The sequence below is a fragment of the Lissotriton vulgaris genome, chromosome 1_1 (assembly GCF_964263255.1).
Source record: "Lissotriton vulgaris chromosome 1_1, aLisVul1.2, whole genome shotgun sequence".
NCBI classification, from domain to species: domain Eukaryota; kingdom Metazoa; phylum Chordata; class Amphibia; order Caudata; family Salamandridae; genus Lissotriton; species Lissotriton vulgaris.
In genome coordinates, this window is record NC_141685.1 from 132390212 (window position 1) to 132408666 (window position 18455).

An 18455-nucleotide genomic window follows, 5' to 3' on the forward strand; every position below is an offset into this window, starting at 1 on the left:
GTGCTTGTGCAAAGTCCCTAAGGTGGTTTGCCCCTCCCTTACTCAGTTGAGGCGGCAACAGGTCCAGTTCCCTAGCCATCACGTCGTTCATATCCCCTCCCAGGATCAGTGTCCCCGTGGGCATTTCCAACACCAACTTTCCAATATCGGGGAGAGTAGTCATGTGGAGCTTTGGAGGAATGTAAAGTGAGCATAGGTTCAGAGTTCGGCCCTCCCATTGTGCAGATAACACCGCAAAGTGACCCAGGGGATCCAACCAACACTGCCCCAGGACCAGTGGCAGGGAGTTTTTGACAAGGATCCCTACCCCCCTGGAGCCCGTAGTAAAGCTAGAGTGGGCACGTCAGGTGTAACCAAATCTGTCTAGGGCCTTGCAGCGATTCCCTAACAGATGCGTCTCCTGTAGGAGTACGACATCAGGGGTGTGCCTGCGAAGGCATTGAAGCACCACAGTGCGTTTGATCTTGTTTTGCAGGCCGTTCACATTCCAGGATACTATATCAATGTGTTGCGTCCGTGTCGTGTGTAACCCAGCCATCGTTCCCGCCAAGTATAAGGGTGAGCAACCAAATCTCCCCTGCACCCCCCTCCCACCCGCCAGCTGATTGTGTCAATGGAGTCAGAACAGACATATAGCATAAAAACAAACAGTAAGAACTAGAACAAAACACCCATCATCAGCACCTCACCTTGCTACCCTGCTACGCCGGCCAACCGCGCCAGACATCCCCTACAAGCCTGTAGTCCTTCAAACGAAAAACTCAGGGGCGAGTGGTGCAACCAAGTCCAGCATCCGGGGCTTCCATCCAAACCCCTCTTACAGTTCATTATGTACTCCACCATTTGCCCTGATCTGGAGCAGCGTCCCATTATGAAAGAGTACTTCCAAGAGACTCAACCGGGGTCTCACCGCCCGTACGGTATAGGAGTAACAGCAAATAATCTTCGGGCCTTCAAATCTGTCCCTCGCAGGACCCCCATAAATTCTGAGACCCCCCATCCCTCAGTGACCCTGTAGGACCAGTATCAATAGCCCCCGTATACATTACGTGTCCACGATTTCCAGCCAGTGCAAACCAATGTATCCCTTCTTGTCACCCCAGGTCCGGAGACGTCGAAAGGCTGCGGGTCCTCCGCCTGTTCGCTTGGTGCTGGCTCTCCTGTCGTCATCGTGCTCCCCCCGCTGATCCCACAAATGAGGCCGGAGACTGGGGCGCCGCGCTTCTCCAACTTCCACCACGCTCCGGGCCCCTCTGCTGCTGGCCACGCTCTTCAAGCCAGGTATGTACCTTCAGGTGGTGAAGAAAAAGGATTTCCCTTCCGCCAAGACCGTGAGCCACGCCGGGAAGAACATCATGTCTTGACTCCGCGTTTCCAGAGTTCTCTGTTGGCGGCATCAAACGAACGGCGCGCCTGCTGGACCTTAAGTGTGAAGTCTGGGAAGAAACGTATCCTGGCATTGTCCATACGAATGTCCCCATGTTGCCAGGCCGCCTGTAGGATTGCATCCCTGTCTCTGTAGTTAAGAATCCGCACGATGATGGTGCGCGGTGGGGCCCCCGGACGTGGCGGCGGGATTGATGCTCTATGTGCTCGCTCTATGACGAAGAATTTAGACAGTCTTTTGGGTTGCAGGCGGTTTAAAATAAGATCTTCCAAAAACAGTTCCATGCTAGCCCATTCCATTTTCTCCGGCACTCCCACCACCCGCAGGTTGTTTCTTCGAGCCCTCCCTTCCTGGTCCTCCAGCCGTGCCGCCATCTGTCTCTGTTGGTGTGTGAGCTGTTGGACCTGTTGTTGTAACTTCTTGGTAGCACCATGTAGTTCCGTAATGGCGGCGGCGTTCTGTGTGGCTTTCTTGGACGTCTTGTTCAAGTCGGCCCGTTGAAGCGTCAGTTTGATAGACATTTTATCTATTTTGGTCTCCAGAGTGGTGCCTAAAGATTGTATGACCTGCATTATGGAGGACAGGGATGGCTCACGGGGCTCCTTGGAAGTCCCGTGTTGGGGTCCGGCTCCCCCTCCTTGTTCCGCCGCGTAGTTGTACATAGTGTTGGATTGGGTCACCGTGGACTTCTTGTTTCTCATGGCAGTGCGTGATATAGGGCACCCGTCACTGGGCCCTCCGTCCTCTGTCCGCACCCCACCTCGCTCGGTAAAGGCAGCGGGGTGGCCCTCGTCAGTCCAGCACGACCCCACTGATGACGGACGGCCGTCTGCCAATCGTTAGTGCCGCCCGGCGGGGACCCCACACCTCTCCCACCGGTCCGCGGTCTATTGTCGCCCCTGGCCTCTGCAACGTGGTCACCAAGGGCCTCTGCTGCTGCTACCTCCACTAATTAGTGTGCCCCCACTGCCTCCATATCCTGGGCCCGCAGGCAAGGATTCTTAGGCCTCTCCGCCGCCTTGTTCCGCCACGTGGTAGGGGCGCCGCCATAATCGCCTGCCCTCTCTGCATCCACCCCCCGGGGGACCAGCCCACTCACCGCAGCACCGGAGAGAGCAGCACACCACACTGGCACACACCAGGGGGGCAGGGGTTCCAAACGCCTTGTCCTACTCTGGGGATTGCCGCTACGTCGCGTCCCCTCCCTGTGTCGTGTGCCACTCGGCCGCCCTCCTGCGCTCCCGCGGCGGCCCCCTCTCCACTCGAGGCCGGTGCTTCACTGGCAGGCCTCCACCGCTTAGGCCGCAGCATGCCCACACTCACCAATCCCCGGTACTCGGCTTCCCGGGGTCGGATCTGGATAGAAAACACACCGTTGGGCGTCGAAATATGTCAACTCTCCGATCTCGGTGTGTAGCTTCATGGATCCACAGGATCGATGTCGGATTTCAGGGGTCTTCAGGTATGCCGCCGGTGTGCCTCAGGATTATGCGGCCATCTTGGTCGCTGCCAAGCCATGCCCCCCTCCCTGGTCCCTATAGTTTAAAAGTTTGGCAATTATTGGGTGAGGGGTGGTCCCCTGGACCGGCTTCGGGGCCAAGGCACTGTGAGCCCACTCCATACTAAAGATCTCTGAAAAAGTGTCTCTGCCCATTATGCTCACCAGTGTGCTTTCCACAAATTCCTCTATATTCATTATATTGGCTGTTTCCGCAACACCCACTATACGTATATTGCACCGCCTAGAGTGTGCTTCTAGATCCTCTGCCTTTGCTTGCAGGGTGTGGAGTATTCCATCCATTACCTTGTTCCTAGTCACTCCTTCGCTGATCGTATCTTCCATGTCAGAGACTCTTCTTTCTACAGTGTCAAGTCTCTCTGCATGTTTTGTCTAGTCTTTCCACCACTCTGTCCATACGGTTAGTAAGCCTGCCTATTTTCCTATCTATTTTTGTTGAACTGTGTTGCATGGCTACCAATATTTGTTTGAGATCTACATCCGCAGGAGGTCACTAACTTCAGGCCTAGAGCCAGCAGCATTAGGTTCGGTGTCTCTGCTTTTTAGACTTTTGTGGTTCAAATTGCAACTTGGCATGTGCCTTATCTGCTTTCCCTAGGCTGTTCCTCTGTCATTTATCATAAAGTAAAGATTGAGACCCCTGTCCGGCTGGACATGTCCAAACTAATATAGAATCCACTGTGTCTATATTTATTTGTTTTTGAACAGCCCCTGTGTACGGGACCACTGTTGTTTGAAAAATTATGTTCCTCTGCCACTGGGCGTATGCTTGCTCAATCCACAGATCAGAAATTCCGGGCTGCAATTCTGGTTTCCCCACGCATCCATGCAGTGCCCTTTGCAGACGCAATGTACTCTCCAGTTATTTTCCCACCTTGTACCTATCAGCCGCAGCGTGTAGCGTCGTGCGACCAACTGCTCAATTCACTAAGCATATGTCTGTCGTGTAGGGCTATGCCTGCGATCCGTGCCCCGCTTATACTCTGATGTTATGTTAAATGTTATGTTAAAATATTTATAACGCGCTCGGTCACCAAACGGTTTCATGGCGCTCCGATGTTGGTTCCACCGCTGCTTCACCTCATACTCACAGACCGCACTGCATGGGATTTCTCCTTTGCATCCATATCTCCTGGGTTGCGTGTCTCTTAGGTTACTTTGGAGCCTACAGGATCACTCCAGGTGGCTCCTCACTTCGTGGCGATGCCTTACATGAGCTATTTCTCAGACCACACTTCGCCGCCTGCAATGACTTCCTGGCCGCTGTTTCACGTGGCTGAGTTGCTCTAACTAATCTTTCAGCTGCACACAGTCTTCCTGTCAGTGTGCCTCTCCAGCTGCCCGCTCTGACTGAGCCCTCAGGTCGACTCCCACAGAAACACAGTCGCGAGTTACCATTTACTTATAATGGGAACGTAAAAGTTACAAAGTTAAAGATTTAGGGCACTTCCGGATGGACTACAACAAAACCACTTTAAAGTAGGACACTTCGAGAGTCAAGATCCACGGGAGCACCGGAGTACTCGTGTTACCTCACCCAGGGAAGCCGGGTACATAGGTGCCTTTTGATGTTCGGTTTTGTCGCTCGTTTCAATGGAGATCTGCAAAGAAGTGCTGCAGGCGACCAGATGAAAAGTGTCCGGGTGGATCCAAGGGTGGATGGAGGAACTGAAGAACCTGAAAGCAGAGGGGACAGAGTCTGAGTCACTAGCCAGTGACCAGGAAGGAACCAGGAAGGAACCAGGCAATGTTGTGTCGATTTCAGGTGAAGAGGTGAAGCTTGTCTCTGCAGCCACGAGGACCAGGAGGCGTCAACGATGACCAGGAGCTGGGTTCGAGCTGCCCCATGAAGGATCTAGTTGACTGCGGCATCAGTATCCGGATTGGACCCAACAAGCCTTGGCAAATGCAACCCATGCAGGAAGTGAAGATTGGCTTCGAGTCAGACCAGCAAGGTCTGGGGAGCTTCTCCTTTGGAGGGAAGCTGGAGCAAGCCTGGAGCAACTAGGCCCGTGGTGTAAATTCAAAAAGAAGTCTTCAGAGGGCTAACTAGCCAGCGGGCTAGCAACCGGAAAGACGCATCGAGCTGAAATGCAGGAGCAGGCTCCACGCGGCACTCATGGAGTGTGGAGGGCTGAGCTTTGGTGCAAATGGCGCTCGGGTCTGGGGCTTCTTGTACCCCACTGCACAACTGCGAGTTACCTCAGGAGTCGATGCAGTTAGCAAAATGCAGGAAGTCCAGGGTGTCTGGTCCCACGTCTCTCGTGTCTGTCACGGGTCTCAGCTTTGCTGTAGGGGTGGATCGGAGTCAGAGAAGTCTGGTGTGGTAAATTAATTCAATATTACCTCATCTCAGAATTTCTATACTTAATAATCATAATTTCAGTCAAAGCAAAGAGAGGAGTCCGTGGTGCTCGAGTACAAAAAAAAGGGTCCAGTAACTCGAGTTAAGGGGAGAGCTCCAGCACCAAGCGGGTACAGGAGTGGTCTACAGCTTTATTCACACATCAGAATATTTATACAGTTTTCAGTCAATAGGAAAAAGAAGAAAAGAGAAGTGACAAGAAAAAGGGAAGTGACAAGCAGTAATTTCCAACAGATGTGTCAAGGTAGGGGCGTGTCTTGCATCTCGTGAGAGGGCATGCAATGTGTGGAAATGTGTTCTCTTTCAGTTGAAGGCCCTTCCTCATTCGGGTGTTTATCTCTGGCTTAGAGTCAAGAACAGGAACCATCTTGTGTAAAACAGGAACTATCTTGCTGGTTCTGGGAATTGGCTGAACCACAAGAGTCAAAAAGAGGAACTATCTTGCTGGTTCTGGGAATTGGCTGAACCACAAGAGTTAAAAAGAGGAACTATCTTGTGTAAAACAGAGACCATCTGCTCTCTGGCTTGCAGTCAAGAACAGGAACTATGTCTTAAAACAGGAACTATCTGCTGGTTCTGGGAATTGGCTGAAACACAGGAAGGGGTGGTCAATGAACTAAGATGCCAGGTGCAGGGTGTCTTAAAGTTAAGAACAGGAACTACTTCTTAAAACAGGAACTATCTGCTGCTGGTTCCCAGAATTGGCAGAACCACAGAAATGTGTGGTCAATGAATGGGGATGCCAGAGGCAGGGTGTCTTGCTTGTGGGTCTGAAGACAAAATGGATGTCACACACAAAATGGGTGCTTGTCTGAATGAAAAAATGGCTGTCAGGCAGAAACAGGGAAATGATGGGGCACAATTGTCAATTTTATTTCCACATTCCCTCCTTGCCCCAGAGTGTACCTACATTATATCTCAATTTGCATGAGATCATCTATACATTCTTGTAGCATAATTCTTTCCCTTTCTCTCTGCTGGACAAGTGGTTTAGGAATGCAGTTTGCAGCGCATAGACCGCACAGGGCAGGACCACATTGGATGCAAAGGCAGCATCCAGTTATTATCAGGAATATTATACCTGCTGCTGACAGCAGTTGCAATCCCCAGGACGATATTATCTTCCCGAACCAATTAGACCACGTCCAAGTGCCAGGTTCTTGATGTAAACTTATGGCTATCTTGTGTAATTTTGTTATGGCCGTGTATACAGATGGGGAATTATCAGGAATAAATATACAGCAGCTAGAGCCTATAATTTTACAGGCTCCGCCTCTGTCAGCCAGGATGATGTCAAGGACAAGGCGATTTTGGAGAGTAACCAATCGTATGGCGGATTGCTCCTGGGTTAAGCTCCCCAGGGCAGACGCCGTCTGGTTTACAACATCCTCTAAGGTCCTTGTCAACCTGCGTATAAGCTTGCTGTTCTGTACAGGGCCAACAAAGAAGAAGAACCCTTTGTTAAAATCTGTATACTGTTCCCATGAGGTTTCTGTTTGGTCAACCAAGGAGGTATCGATCGTTCTTTTATGTCTGACATGGGGCACTAGGAGGTCTCGGTGGTAAGTGGATGGGGCCACAAAGACAGGGGGTAACAGGAATGCTATATAGCAAGTTCCCCCCAGTTCAAGGGCAGCTGCACATAGGCCGTTTGGCAAAAGACGAAATAAGTATGGCGAGATGCTTGAAATGAGGACTTTCCTCTGTCTTCAAAACTTATAGTGGTATGACAGTCACTGTGTCCTAATGGAACAGAGACATTTTTCTGGATGCACAGGTGTCCTTTTACTGGTGAGACCGAGATGGAAGGGGGACCAGCATTCTTTTTAGGTTTGGTATTTAACATCTTGTTGGACATGGTCATGTTCCCTTGCTTGTATTCTTCACTTTCTAGGACTGTACCCGTCGCCTGAGGATTTCCATCCTCATTTGGGTAACAGGCAGCATTAAGTACCTTGTTTAAGTCCCCCCCAAGGCCACCCATTCTTGCATGAATTATTTCCGTCAGGGCAGGAGGTGGGGGTAGTATCGTCAGCTGTTATTAGGGCGAACCAGGTTTCACAAGTCCCATTATAGGAAAATGAAAAGGGGAAAAGAGGCATCCCTCCCTTTTTCTGATGAGGTGGGAGGCGGCCACATATCCAGCAATTTGTGCTATTGTTGGCCTGATGAGTGTAGTGTAACATCTGTATAAAGGTATTGTTTTGCAAGGCTAGTCTATGGGCTTGTTCATGAGGGGGTAGGTCATGATATGTGTGTTCCTGAGTGCTGTTGGGTGCATGAGAGGTGTGTGGTGTTGGAGGTAAAACAGTGTGGAGGATCCAACCAAGACACGTCATAATGGTTATGAAGAAAAACAATATCATTAAGCATATGATAGAACCACTACGCAATTTCTTAAAGTTCTTGTTTCTGCGTTTCATTCTATCTTTTTCCCACATAGTCAAGGTGTTTAAATCCATCCCCATGCTCCAACCGCTTCACCACTGGACCTGGGCCCAGTGGACTTAATTAGCCAGAGTCCGGATGGCAGACCTCAATTTTGATTTATATTCTTGTTGTGGGGTCAGTTCCGAGGGCACAAAAGATTGTTCTGTTACAATGTCACTAGGGTTGGCAGTGTCGCCGGCAACAGTGTCTCTTTGTCCAAAATATTTCCGGCAGTGGCTCGCGTGTAGCCAGCCCTTCCTGCCTTCGACCTTCACCGCCGTCCGCGTGGTTAGGAGCACGAGCTTCGGAGTCTTCCACCTGGGCTGAAGAGGACTGGTCCTGTCGAAGTTTCTTATTATCACCCAGTCGCCGGATCGGATGGTGTGTTCTCCAGGGGCGGTTTTGTCAGGGAAGGCTGCAGCGTCCTGTTAACGACAAGATTGGAGTGCAGACATCAAGGAAGCCAGGTAATGAGTCAATATTCTGATGTCTACGTCAGTAATTCTTTTAGGCATTGGCATACCCCACATATTTGGTGGTCTGCCAAAGACCACCTCATATGGAGATAGACCGGTTCTGGAATGTGCTACCATACGCATGTAGAAGAGGTTAACCGGTAAGGCTACCATCCAGTCCACGCCTTTGTCTGTACATATGTTGGCCAATTTTGTCTTCAAAGTCTATTTGTGTCTCTCTACTAGACCTGCTGCTTGAGGATGTCTTACACAGGCAAATTTCCAAGTGTACCCTAACAGAAGAGACACTTGCTTCATGAGTTCAGAGGAGAAGGGCTGGCCGTTGTCTGAGTAGATGACGCGGGGCAACCCATATCTCGGGAAATATTCTCTTACTAGTTGCTTAGCAGCTGTCGTTGCAGTGTAATCTGGGAAGGGATAGGCTTTGTCCATCTGGTCAGAGCACATACTACAACTAGCACATACTTGTGACCTCTCCATCTCTCCATCTGGATATTGTCCATTTGGAGAACTTCAAATGGATGGTCAGGGGGTTGGAATCCACCCTGCTCCACCTTTGTGCCTTTACCTGGGTTGAATTGATTACAAATCATGCACGTTTTAACTTTTTGTTTGGCTGCTGCTCTCAAATGTTTGTTGTGCCATATGTTCTGTATGCTGTCTAGCATTGCTTTTTCTCCCAGATGCGCTGGTCCATGTATGGTGTTTATTATAACCTGTACTATAGCATCCGGCAGAAACCATACTGCTCTTTCAGGTGTCATCCAACCCTGATCTGTAAGGACCCCTCCTTTTTCCTTCCATTCTAGCAGTTCCTGTGGTGTGGTGTGACTTTGGACATCCTGGATGTCAGAAAAGGGGTCTCGTATTGCGTATTGGCAGTGTAGTATATTCAATTCTGTGTTTGCTGCTAATTTGGCTGCACTGTCTGCGGAATCATTTCCTTTTGATATTTCATCGGTTCCTTTTGTGTGCGCTTTACACTTTAATACTGCAACTTTCGCTGGTAACTGACTTGCCTCTAAGAGGGCAGGGATGAGTGTAGCATGCTGTATTTTAGACCCGTGTGATGTGAGGAATCCTCTCTCTTTCCATAATGTGCCGAAGTTGTGTACAACCCCGAAAGCGTACTGTGAATCAGTGTAAATGTTAACTGATTTTCCTTTTGCTAAGTGGCATGCTCGTGTTGGTGCTATGAGTTTGGCTGCTTGTGCCGACAGTATCTCTATCGTGTGTGCTTCCAAAGAGTTTGTACCATTTGTAACGGCATAGGCTGCTGCTAGTTCTCCAGTGGGGAGTCTCATGCAAGAACCATTAACAAAAAGTTTCATTTCTGCCTTAGAAAGGGGAGTATCTTGTAAATCTGGTCTGGGTTTGGTCACTAAATCAATTATGTCAATACAATCGTGAAGTTGTTCAGTAGGAGAGGTCAGTGGCAACAGTGTTGCTGGGTTTAAAATGTTGCATTTTCTAATCTCAATATGTGGCTGAAAAAGCGTCATCTCATATCCGGTGAGTCTGGCAATTGTCAGATGCTGTGTTTGCGTTCTGTTTAGCAGAAGTTGTACAGCATGTGGGACCTGGACTATCAGATGATGTCCCAATACAATAGCATCGCTTTGTCTAATAGCTTGTGCAGTAGCTGCTACTGATTTTAGACATGCAGGTAATGCTTGTGCTACTGGATCTAATGTACTTGAAAAATAACCACATGGTCTATGTCTGTCTGCTTGAAGTTGGGTCAGGACTGATAGTGCTGTACCTGAGTTTTCTGTTACAAACAAGGTAAAATCTTTGGTGTAATCAGGTGTTGCTAACACTGGGGCTTGACACATAGCTTTTTAAGAGACTGAAAAGCTTGCGTGTGTTCATCTGTCCAGGGTAATTGTGGAGTAGCGCCAGCTTCAAGTGTTGTCAGCTGCACTAATGGTTTAGAAATGAGTGCAAATTGCGGGATCCACTGTCTACAATATGAGGTGAGACCAACAAAAGCTCGAACTTGTTTCTGTGTTGTTGGTTGTGGTATTTGTTGTATGAGCTGGATGCGTTCCTGTGTAAGCTGCCTACCCTCCTTTGACAGCAAGTGCCCTAAGTATGCCTCTTGCTGTAAACAAAATTGGAGCTTACCAGGGGAAACTTTATGGCCATTCTCAGCTAAGAATTTTTGTACCAGCAAATATGCTTCAGCACAGGCTGGGTCAGATCTGGCCGTAATGAGGATGTCATCTACATACTGCAACAATGCAGTGTCAGGGGGCATTTCAATAGTATCCAATTGTCTTTTTAACGCTTGGCTATATACACTTGGGCTTTCGGTGAAACCTTGGGGAGCTCTTGTAAATTGGAAGCTTCGTCCTTGTAGGGAGAAGCCGAAAAGGTATTGGCTGTCTGGGTGAATGGGTATACTGAAGAATGTGTTTTTTAAGTCAATGACAGCAAAATGCGTTGCTTCTGCATCTATGGCTGTGAGTAAAGTGGAGATGTCTGGGACCACAGGGTGTTGTGGAATGACACATTTATTGAGTTCTCTCAAATCCACCACTAGTCTGTAGACAGGTGGTGTTCCTGGTTCCACTTTTTTATGAACTGGTAAAACAGGGGAATTGCAAATGTTCGAAGTTGTTTCTTTAATCACACCTGACTGTATTAGGTCCTGAATAATTAACATTAATGCTTGTTCAGCTTGAGGTGGAATTTTGAATTGTCTTATACGTGGTAGTTGGGCTCCCTCTTTCAGTGTAACCTTGTGAGGTGTTATTTCCATACATCCTACTGTGGTGGAATCAGTGGCCCAAAGGGTGTGTGGCAAATCTTTCAAACGCTCGTCTAATTCTCTACTTGTGTAGTGGCCCTTAAAATCTCGTAGAAATAATCTGACATCTTTAGGTGAGCAAACAATAACAGCTCCTAATTCTTTCAATGTTTTTATACCAAGCAAATTTTCTGGACATGATTTTGTCAATATAAGATCTGTAGTTGTCGTGAGGGGACCAACCTGCAAGGGCAGTGGTTTTGACGTGCCGTTTGTCACAGGTTGTCCGGAGAAACCCAGAGAAATACTTTTTGAACCCGAGAGAGGAGCCTCTGCCACCTCTTGATGGCTTATTGTTGTTTTACTGGCCTCAGTGTCTAGTAGAAACTTTCTATCCTTCCCAAGAAGTCGGACCTCTATAAATGGGCCTTTCTGATTTACTGGGATGGGGATTAGGGGCAGTTTGTCATCTTCTCTCCCTGGGCAACATCATGAAAAATCTGGGTAGTATTCAGTGTAGTCGCTGTCTATAATGTTCATTTGGGCCATTTGTGTTGTCGGTGGAACTGAAGGTGTTGAACTACCTTGGGAAACATTCTGTTTTGGCTGATATGGACGAGGCTGTGTCTTACCAGTAGCCAAATTGTGCTTTAAGACAGGGCAGTCTTTAACGAAGTGTCCCGTCTTTTTGCAACAATTACAAGTGCTCTTCACGTTTGTCTGGCTACCTGGTGTCTGTTAGTGCTGGGGTGCAGTTTGGGCTACTAATGCTTTCATCTTGGTGTCTTTTATGCGTTTCTTATGATTTTCTTCTTCATCCCTAATGCGATTTTGGTGATATTGTAGCATTTGTAACACCTGTGGTGGTGTATGTGCTTGCCAGGTACTTTCTACTTTTAGTACTCTTTCCTTAATAGCTGGCAAGACTTTGTCTACTAATTTGGAAACAAACAGATGCGGGTAAGCTTCGCTTGTCGGTGTAAGGCCGCTATTTACCGCAAAACATTTTTCAAGTCTGGTGTAATAATCTCCTATTTCTTCAGCATGTTTCTGTTTGCAGGAGGAAATGGTATACCAGTCCTCCTTTTTCACTGTCAGTAACTGTGGTAGCACCTTTAAAATAGAGCCAGGAAGTGCTTTTAGTCTGTCTCCTATACCTTGACCTGCTACTCTAGTATTTTCATCATTCTGAAGTTCGGTCCATCTAATGTGTTCACCTGCTACTTCCCAATCTTTTTCTCTTAGTTTGTCATATATACCCGATGGCAACAATAATTTCAGAATTGCTGTGATATCAGAAAGAGTATATGTTCCCATCATTAATACATCTCCTAATTCTTTAAAGAATCCAGCAGGATCCTTTGAGAGGGAGGGAACCATCTCTTTTATCCTTAGTAACTCAAGTTTTGTCAAGGGTACATAAATAAAAACACGTTGTAGTGCGCCATTCGTGTCAGCTCTGGGGTGGACCTCTGTCATGGGGAACTGGCGTGTTTGAGGAAGTCTATTAATTGGTCCACAAGTATTATTGGAAGATTTATATTCAGTCGTTTTCTGGTATTTCTGTCTAAAATCTATAAATGTGTTGAGAAAAACTGAACTATTGTGGAGGAACATGTTATCAGCGCAGTCAGACAGAAAATCTTCGAGTCTTGGATCATGTTTAAAATGAGTGTCATTGAGTGTGATGAGATGTTGTACCATCTAGAGACTTGCTAATCTTTGATGTGAGCGTGGTAATGCTAGAAAAAGTTGGGCTATGAGATCCTTGTCATATATCTTATATTGAGAGACCAATAGGGTCGCAGTTCTGGCTATTTCCTCCTCCTCCGGTATAAGCGGAGGTTCCTGGTCTAACCAGTAGTCTAATGCATTGGATGTATTTTCAAATAACTAATCTGGAGATGACCGTTCAGAGTGACCTTGGAGGAATGTAGGCGGGAGTGTTCGTGAATTAGGGGCGGAAGAACGAACGGGTAAGACTTTTTCCGTAGGTTCAGTCATTTCCTCCTCAAGTTTCTTATTCTCTTCATTTGTTTGCAAGTTTTGCAGAATACGGGTCACCTTACGGGTGAACCTGTCTAGTGCATCATTTATAAGTTCTAGACTAGTGTGGTCAGATGCGGAATCTAATAAGTCAAAAAGTGAAACTGGTACATTTCTTTCCTCTGCTTGTATGTGTTTTATGAAACAGCAAAGGAGGAACCTATACATGTGCATTTTTACAGGGTGTGATCTTCTTGTAGTCATAGCGTTAATGGCTCGTGAGTTCTCTCTAGTACGAATAAACTCAGAGGCCGCTTGAAGAAACGTGTCAATTTCTGGTAGATGTCTTATTGATGAAGTATTTTACTTATTCGGCCCGCCTCCCCTGTGTTGCTCGGAGTCGGGTCATAGGGGCAGTCGGGAATTGTTTTACCTGGGTCTGGACCTACGGCACCCCCTTCTGGAGTGAGAGGTGGTGCGTTATGTTGTAAAGGGGGTGGCGGAGGCAGAGGAAGTTGAATTACTGGAACCTCATATGGAGGTGAAGTATCTAAGAGGAAATTGGTGAAAGTATCCTCTGGTGATGGGGCGGTAGGTTGTGTCTTAGGTGGTGCAATGTTAAGGTTTTCAGGTGCAGATGGCAATACAGGATAAAAACCAGTAGAAATGGCTGATTGTTCCCTTTTATTCCTTTCACTAACTACTTCTTTCCCTATTTCTTGTAACTGTTCTTTCTTGGCCTGCTCTGACATTCTCTTACCCTTTTCAACTTCATGTAATTCCTTCTGTTGCCTCCTATGGGCTTCTTTTCTCCATAATTCCACCGAGTCATTTTGTGACTGGCGGACTCCCTTTTTCTTCCACAACTGTTCCTCTAATTTTATAATACATTCCATGTCAAAAGTACCATTTTCAGGCCATCTATATCTGTGTTCTAGGTCTTTAGTATAATCCACCCATAAATCTCAATAAATAATTGCACCAACACCATGTTTTGCATACATGAAGTGTCCTGGAGTATCCCGAGGAGGAAGGGGAATTTCCTTTTGGTTGCTATCTTACGTATTTTCGAGAAAATAGGCATGATGGCAAGACTTTTCAAAGATTTAGAATTGAGAGAAAAAGAAAAAACAAACAGAACATATATCTTTACCGTACCCACGAAAGTGGTGAGCCCGTCTTTTATACTAGTTTAGCAGTCCTCACAAAATAAGTGAGAAACCAACAAAAACATGTAGCTTTACCGCACCCACAAAGTGGTGAGTCCGCCTTTTATACTAGTTTAGCAGTCCTCACCAAAGATAGGTGAGAAACCAACAAAAACATGTATCTTTACTGCACCCACAAAAGCTGTGGGTTCGTCTTTATACTTTTCAGCAGTACTCACCGAAAAAAATAACTGGAAGGCCTCTTGAAGATCTTGAAATGCGCGCAGCTTCTAAGGTGGGGCTCGCAGAACCTCGGACTCGTCTCTTCACAGGTTGGGCTCTGGTTCAGGACGTTCCGTAATTTTCCTCACCGCCTCGCGTGGATGCCGGGCCGCAGTCGGTCCCCCTCTTCGCCTCGAGGGAGTTAGCGGGAATTCCCCACGTTGTGCACTTTGAAGTCCGTCAAAGGTCAGGAGAGGACAGTGCCGGGTCCAATATCGCCGGCGCATGGGGAAAAGGGAACGTGCCTGTTCGGGCACCAATTAATGTGGTAAATTAATTCAATATTACCTCATCTCAGAATTTCTATACTTAATAATCATAATTTCAGTCAAAGCAAAGAGAGGAGTCCGTGGTGCTCGAGTACAAAAAAAAGGGCCCAGTAACTCGAGTTAAGGGGAGAGCTCCAGCACCAAGCGGGTACAGGAGTGGTCTGCAGCTTTATTCACACATCAGAATATTTATACAGTTTTCAGTCAATAGAAAAAAGAAGAAAAGAGAAGTGACAAGAAAAAGGGACGTGACAAGCAGTAATTTCCAACAGATGTGTCAAGGTAGGGGCGTGTCTTGTGTCTTGTGATAGGGCATGCAATGTGTGGAAATGTGTTCTCTTTCAGTTGAAGGCCCTTCCTCATTTGGGGGGTTTATCTCTGGCTTAGAGTCAAGAACAGGAACCATCTTGTGTAAAACAGGAACTATCTTGCTGGTTCTGGGAATTGGCTGAACCACAAGAGTCAAAAAGAGGAACTATCTTGATGGTTCTGGGAATTGGCTGAACCACAAGGGTCAAAAAGAGGAACTATCTTGTGTAAAACAGAGACCATCTACTCTCTGGCTTGCAGTCAAGAACAGGAACTATGTCTTAAAACAGGAACTATCTGCTGGTTCTGGGAATTGGCTGAAGCACAGGAAGGGGTGGTCAATGAACTAAGATGCCAGGTCTTACAGTTAAGAACAGGAACTACTTCTTAAAACAGGAACTATCTGCTGCTGGTTCCCAGAATTGGCAGAACCACAGAAATGTGTGGTCAATGAACGGGGGTGCCAGAGGCAGGGTGTCTTGCTTGTGGGTCTGAAGACAAAATGGATGTCACACACAAAATGGGTGCTTGTCTGAATGAAAAAATGGCTGTCAGGCAGAAACAGGGAAATGATGGGGCACAATTGTCAATTTTATTTCCACACTGGAAGTCCAGTTCCTGTGTCACTGAGTCTTCGTGTTCCAGTTGGAACATCGACAAAGCAAACCGGCAAGTTACTGGTGGTGCCTGTTTGCACAGGATGGTCACTCCTTGACCACAAGGGAGATGTCTTCAGTCTTCTAGTCGAAATAGAACGTCAAAGGTCCAAGACTTTCATGTCATAATCTAAAGTCCTGGGGACACAACTTCTATCTTTATACTGATTTTAGGGGCTGGATTACCTGCTAGGTCCCTCCTATGGTTGGACCTGGGAAGGGGGTGGTTACACCCCTTTCCTTTTGTCCAGTTTCGCGCCAGAGCAGTGCTGGAGTGCCCCAGCAACTGGTTTGAACCGGGCTATGCATGGAGCACCTTGTGTGCCCCAGGCAGTGTCTGGAAAAGCATCTTTCCATTCAACCCACCCTGCCCCAATACACTACAGCCTGTCTAGGGAGGTGCTAGCGACAGGAAACCTATTGTCCAGGCCTCCCTTGCTGGAGTTTCGTCCAGCTGCAGGAGGGCAGACTTGTGTCTGTGGCAGCAGCATCCATTTTGTGATGCTGAGGCTCTGTTTAACTTTAACCGGGTAAAGCAGTAACTACATGTCTTCTCCCTCTAGAAGGGTGGAATGCTACCCCCGCTGCCAGGACTGGCGGGGTGTGGGGGGTAGTATTCCAAAGTGTTTGGCACCTTACACGACATGTTTTGATAAAGCCAAACCAAAGTTAGCATTAACCACGAGGATTATAATGCACTTAAGAGTATATGATATGGCTATATCATAGAACAGCTATAAGGAGATGGTTCCGAAAGCTGCAGAGGGGCTCAGCTCATGCTAGGGCACCCTCTCACATAAAACCAACCACTCTGCATCCAGGATTGTTAAGGCCTGCCATAGGAGTGACTTATAGGTTACTATGTGTCTATATATAAGGTAGATATAGATATACTATATCTAAGTAAGGGGTGATTACACCAACTTACCCAAGCTGAGTGATCAGCCTGTGGTGTCAGTTTAGATGGCCAGCCAGGGGTGGCATAATACATGCTGCAGCCCCTGGTAGGCCTTGGATCGACCTATGCCCTGGGTACCTATGGTACACTATACAGGGGCTCACAAAGGTGACCCAATACCCAATCTGGTATGTACCTAAAGTACATGGTATCAATTCAGAGAGAGAACAGCTGGGCGGTGGGGCTGATTAGCAGGGCCACAGCCAGACTAAAGTAAAAAAAACTGAGAATCACAGCAAAAAGTGGGGGTGACCATAGGAAGCAGACCCTACTCTCCTACACTGAAAATCCCCCCTTTTCTCGTGTCAAAGACATAAACCGTAGAGCATCCTAGTTTTCCCATGTGCCCAGATGAAATGATTAACTAAACCCTCCAAAATAATAAACCACGATTTTTGAAATTCCAAAGGGATAGTCCTAAACAAATACAGAATCTTAAGTAAAAACATCATCTTAATGACATTGCACCATCCCACCAAAGAGAGATGTAGATTATTTAACCTGCTAAAATCAAGCCTTGCTTTCCTGATAACCGGTTCGATATTTTTTGCCACCAACCTTTCTAAATCAGACGTGACCCTTATGCCTAAATATATTGCCGATTGTCCGACCTGGGGATCCTCATAGATGGCAAACGGATTCTTTACTATTTGAGTTTTATATCTATTAAGTGCATATCCACTATATATGCCAAACTCTTATGCAATAGACGTGGTCTGAGGTGATGATAGCCACATCGTCGGCATAGGCAAGGATTTTAGATTCGACCCCCTGGCTTACTTCTGGGCAAATTTCCATATTGGACTTATTAGGGGTCCATATAAACAACAAATAGTAGTGGTGAAGTTGTGTCCCTCTCTTTATATTAAAAGGGAGAGTGTAGTTCGCGTTTAACCTTAAGCGAGCAGTAGGTGCCACGTATAGCATTTGAATAGACTTGATAAACCCTACCCCCAGCCCAAACTATCTTGTTGATTCCCAGAGAAATGCAGGAAAGACTGAGGTTATGCTGTTTGGCAAAGCCGACAAAATCTGGTCGTCAGACTGGTGGCCAGCCTCCCTCGGTCCCTGCCCAGCCCCCAAGCCCTCTGTCAGGAATCTTGGAGTAATCATAGATGATAAGCTAACCATGTCTGAACACATCAGGAAAACCGTGGGTAACAGCTACGGCCTGATGCGCAGTTTGAGGAAAATCTTCAAATGGATTCCACTTCTAGCACGTATGCCCTTAGTCCAAGGACTCATTGTTAACAGGATGGACTACGGAAATGCTCTTTTCTCAGCCATCAACTTAACAATATTGAATCGACTGCAGGGCCTCCAAAACACTGCCACTAGGCTAGTACTTGATCTACCCCCTCGTACCCCCTCAGCCCCCTGCCTCCAGACTTTGCACTGGCTACTTATACAAAAGCGCATAAAGTTTAAATTATGCTGCCTAGTCCATAAATCTGTAAATGGTCATGGACCTGTTTATCTTGAAGACAAGCTCAAGGCCCATGTCCCAGTCCGAACGCTACGCTCTACCAGGAAGGCCTTTCTCGCTGTACTCAGAGTTCGGACAGTCAGAAATGGTGACAGAACTTTCAGTAAAACCGCCCCAGAAGCCTGGAACTCTCTCCCCATCCAGCTCAGGCTAGAGCCTGATCATGCGAAGTTCCGAAAACAGCTAAAAACGTGTCTCTTTTAGCCAGATGAGCTTACTCTACTTTCCTAGATCCGATGGACATGAGGTCCCCTTTGCCTGCCAGCGCTCTGAGACCTTTAGGTGATTTATGCGCGATACAAATGCAATAAAATGGAAAATGGAAATGGAGAGGAAATCCCAGGAGACCCTATCGAATGCCTTCTCAGCATCTAAAAATAGAGTCTCCTGAGATCTCTATTGCATCAAAGAGAGTGATCACCATACGCACAT

General features: G+C 47.1%; 1 pseudogene; it reads right to left on the reverse strand.

Moving 5' to 3' along the window:
* Window positions 1–1353: 1353 nt before the first annotated feature.
* Window positions 1354–7739, reverse strand: LOC147737771 (uncharacterized; annotated as a pseudogene).
* Window positions 7740–18455: the final 10716 nt, after the last annotated feature.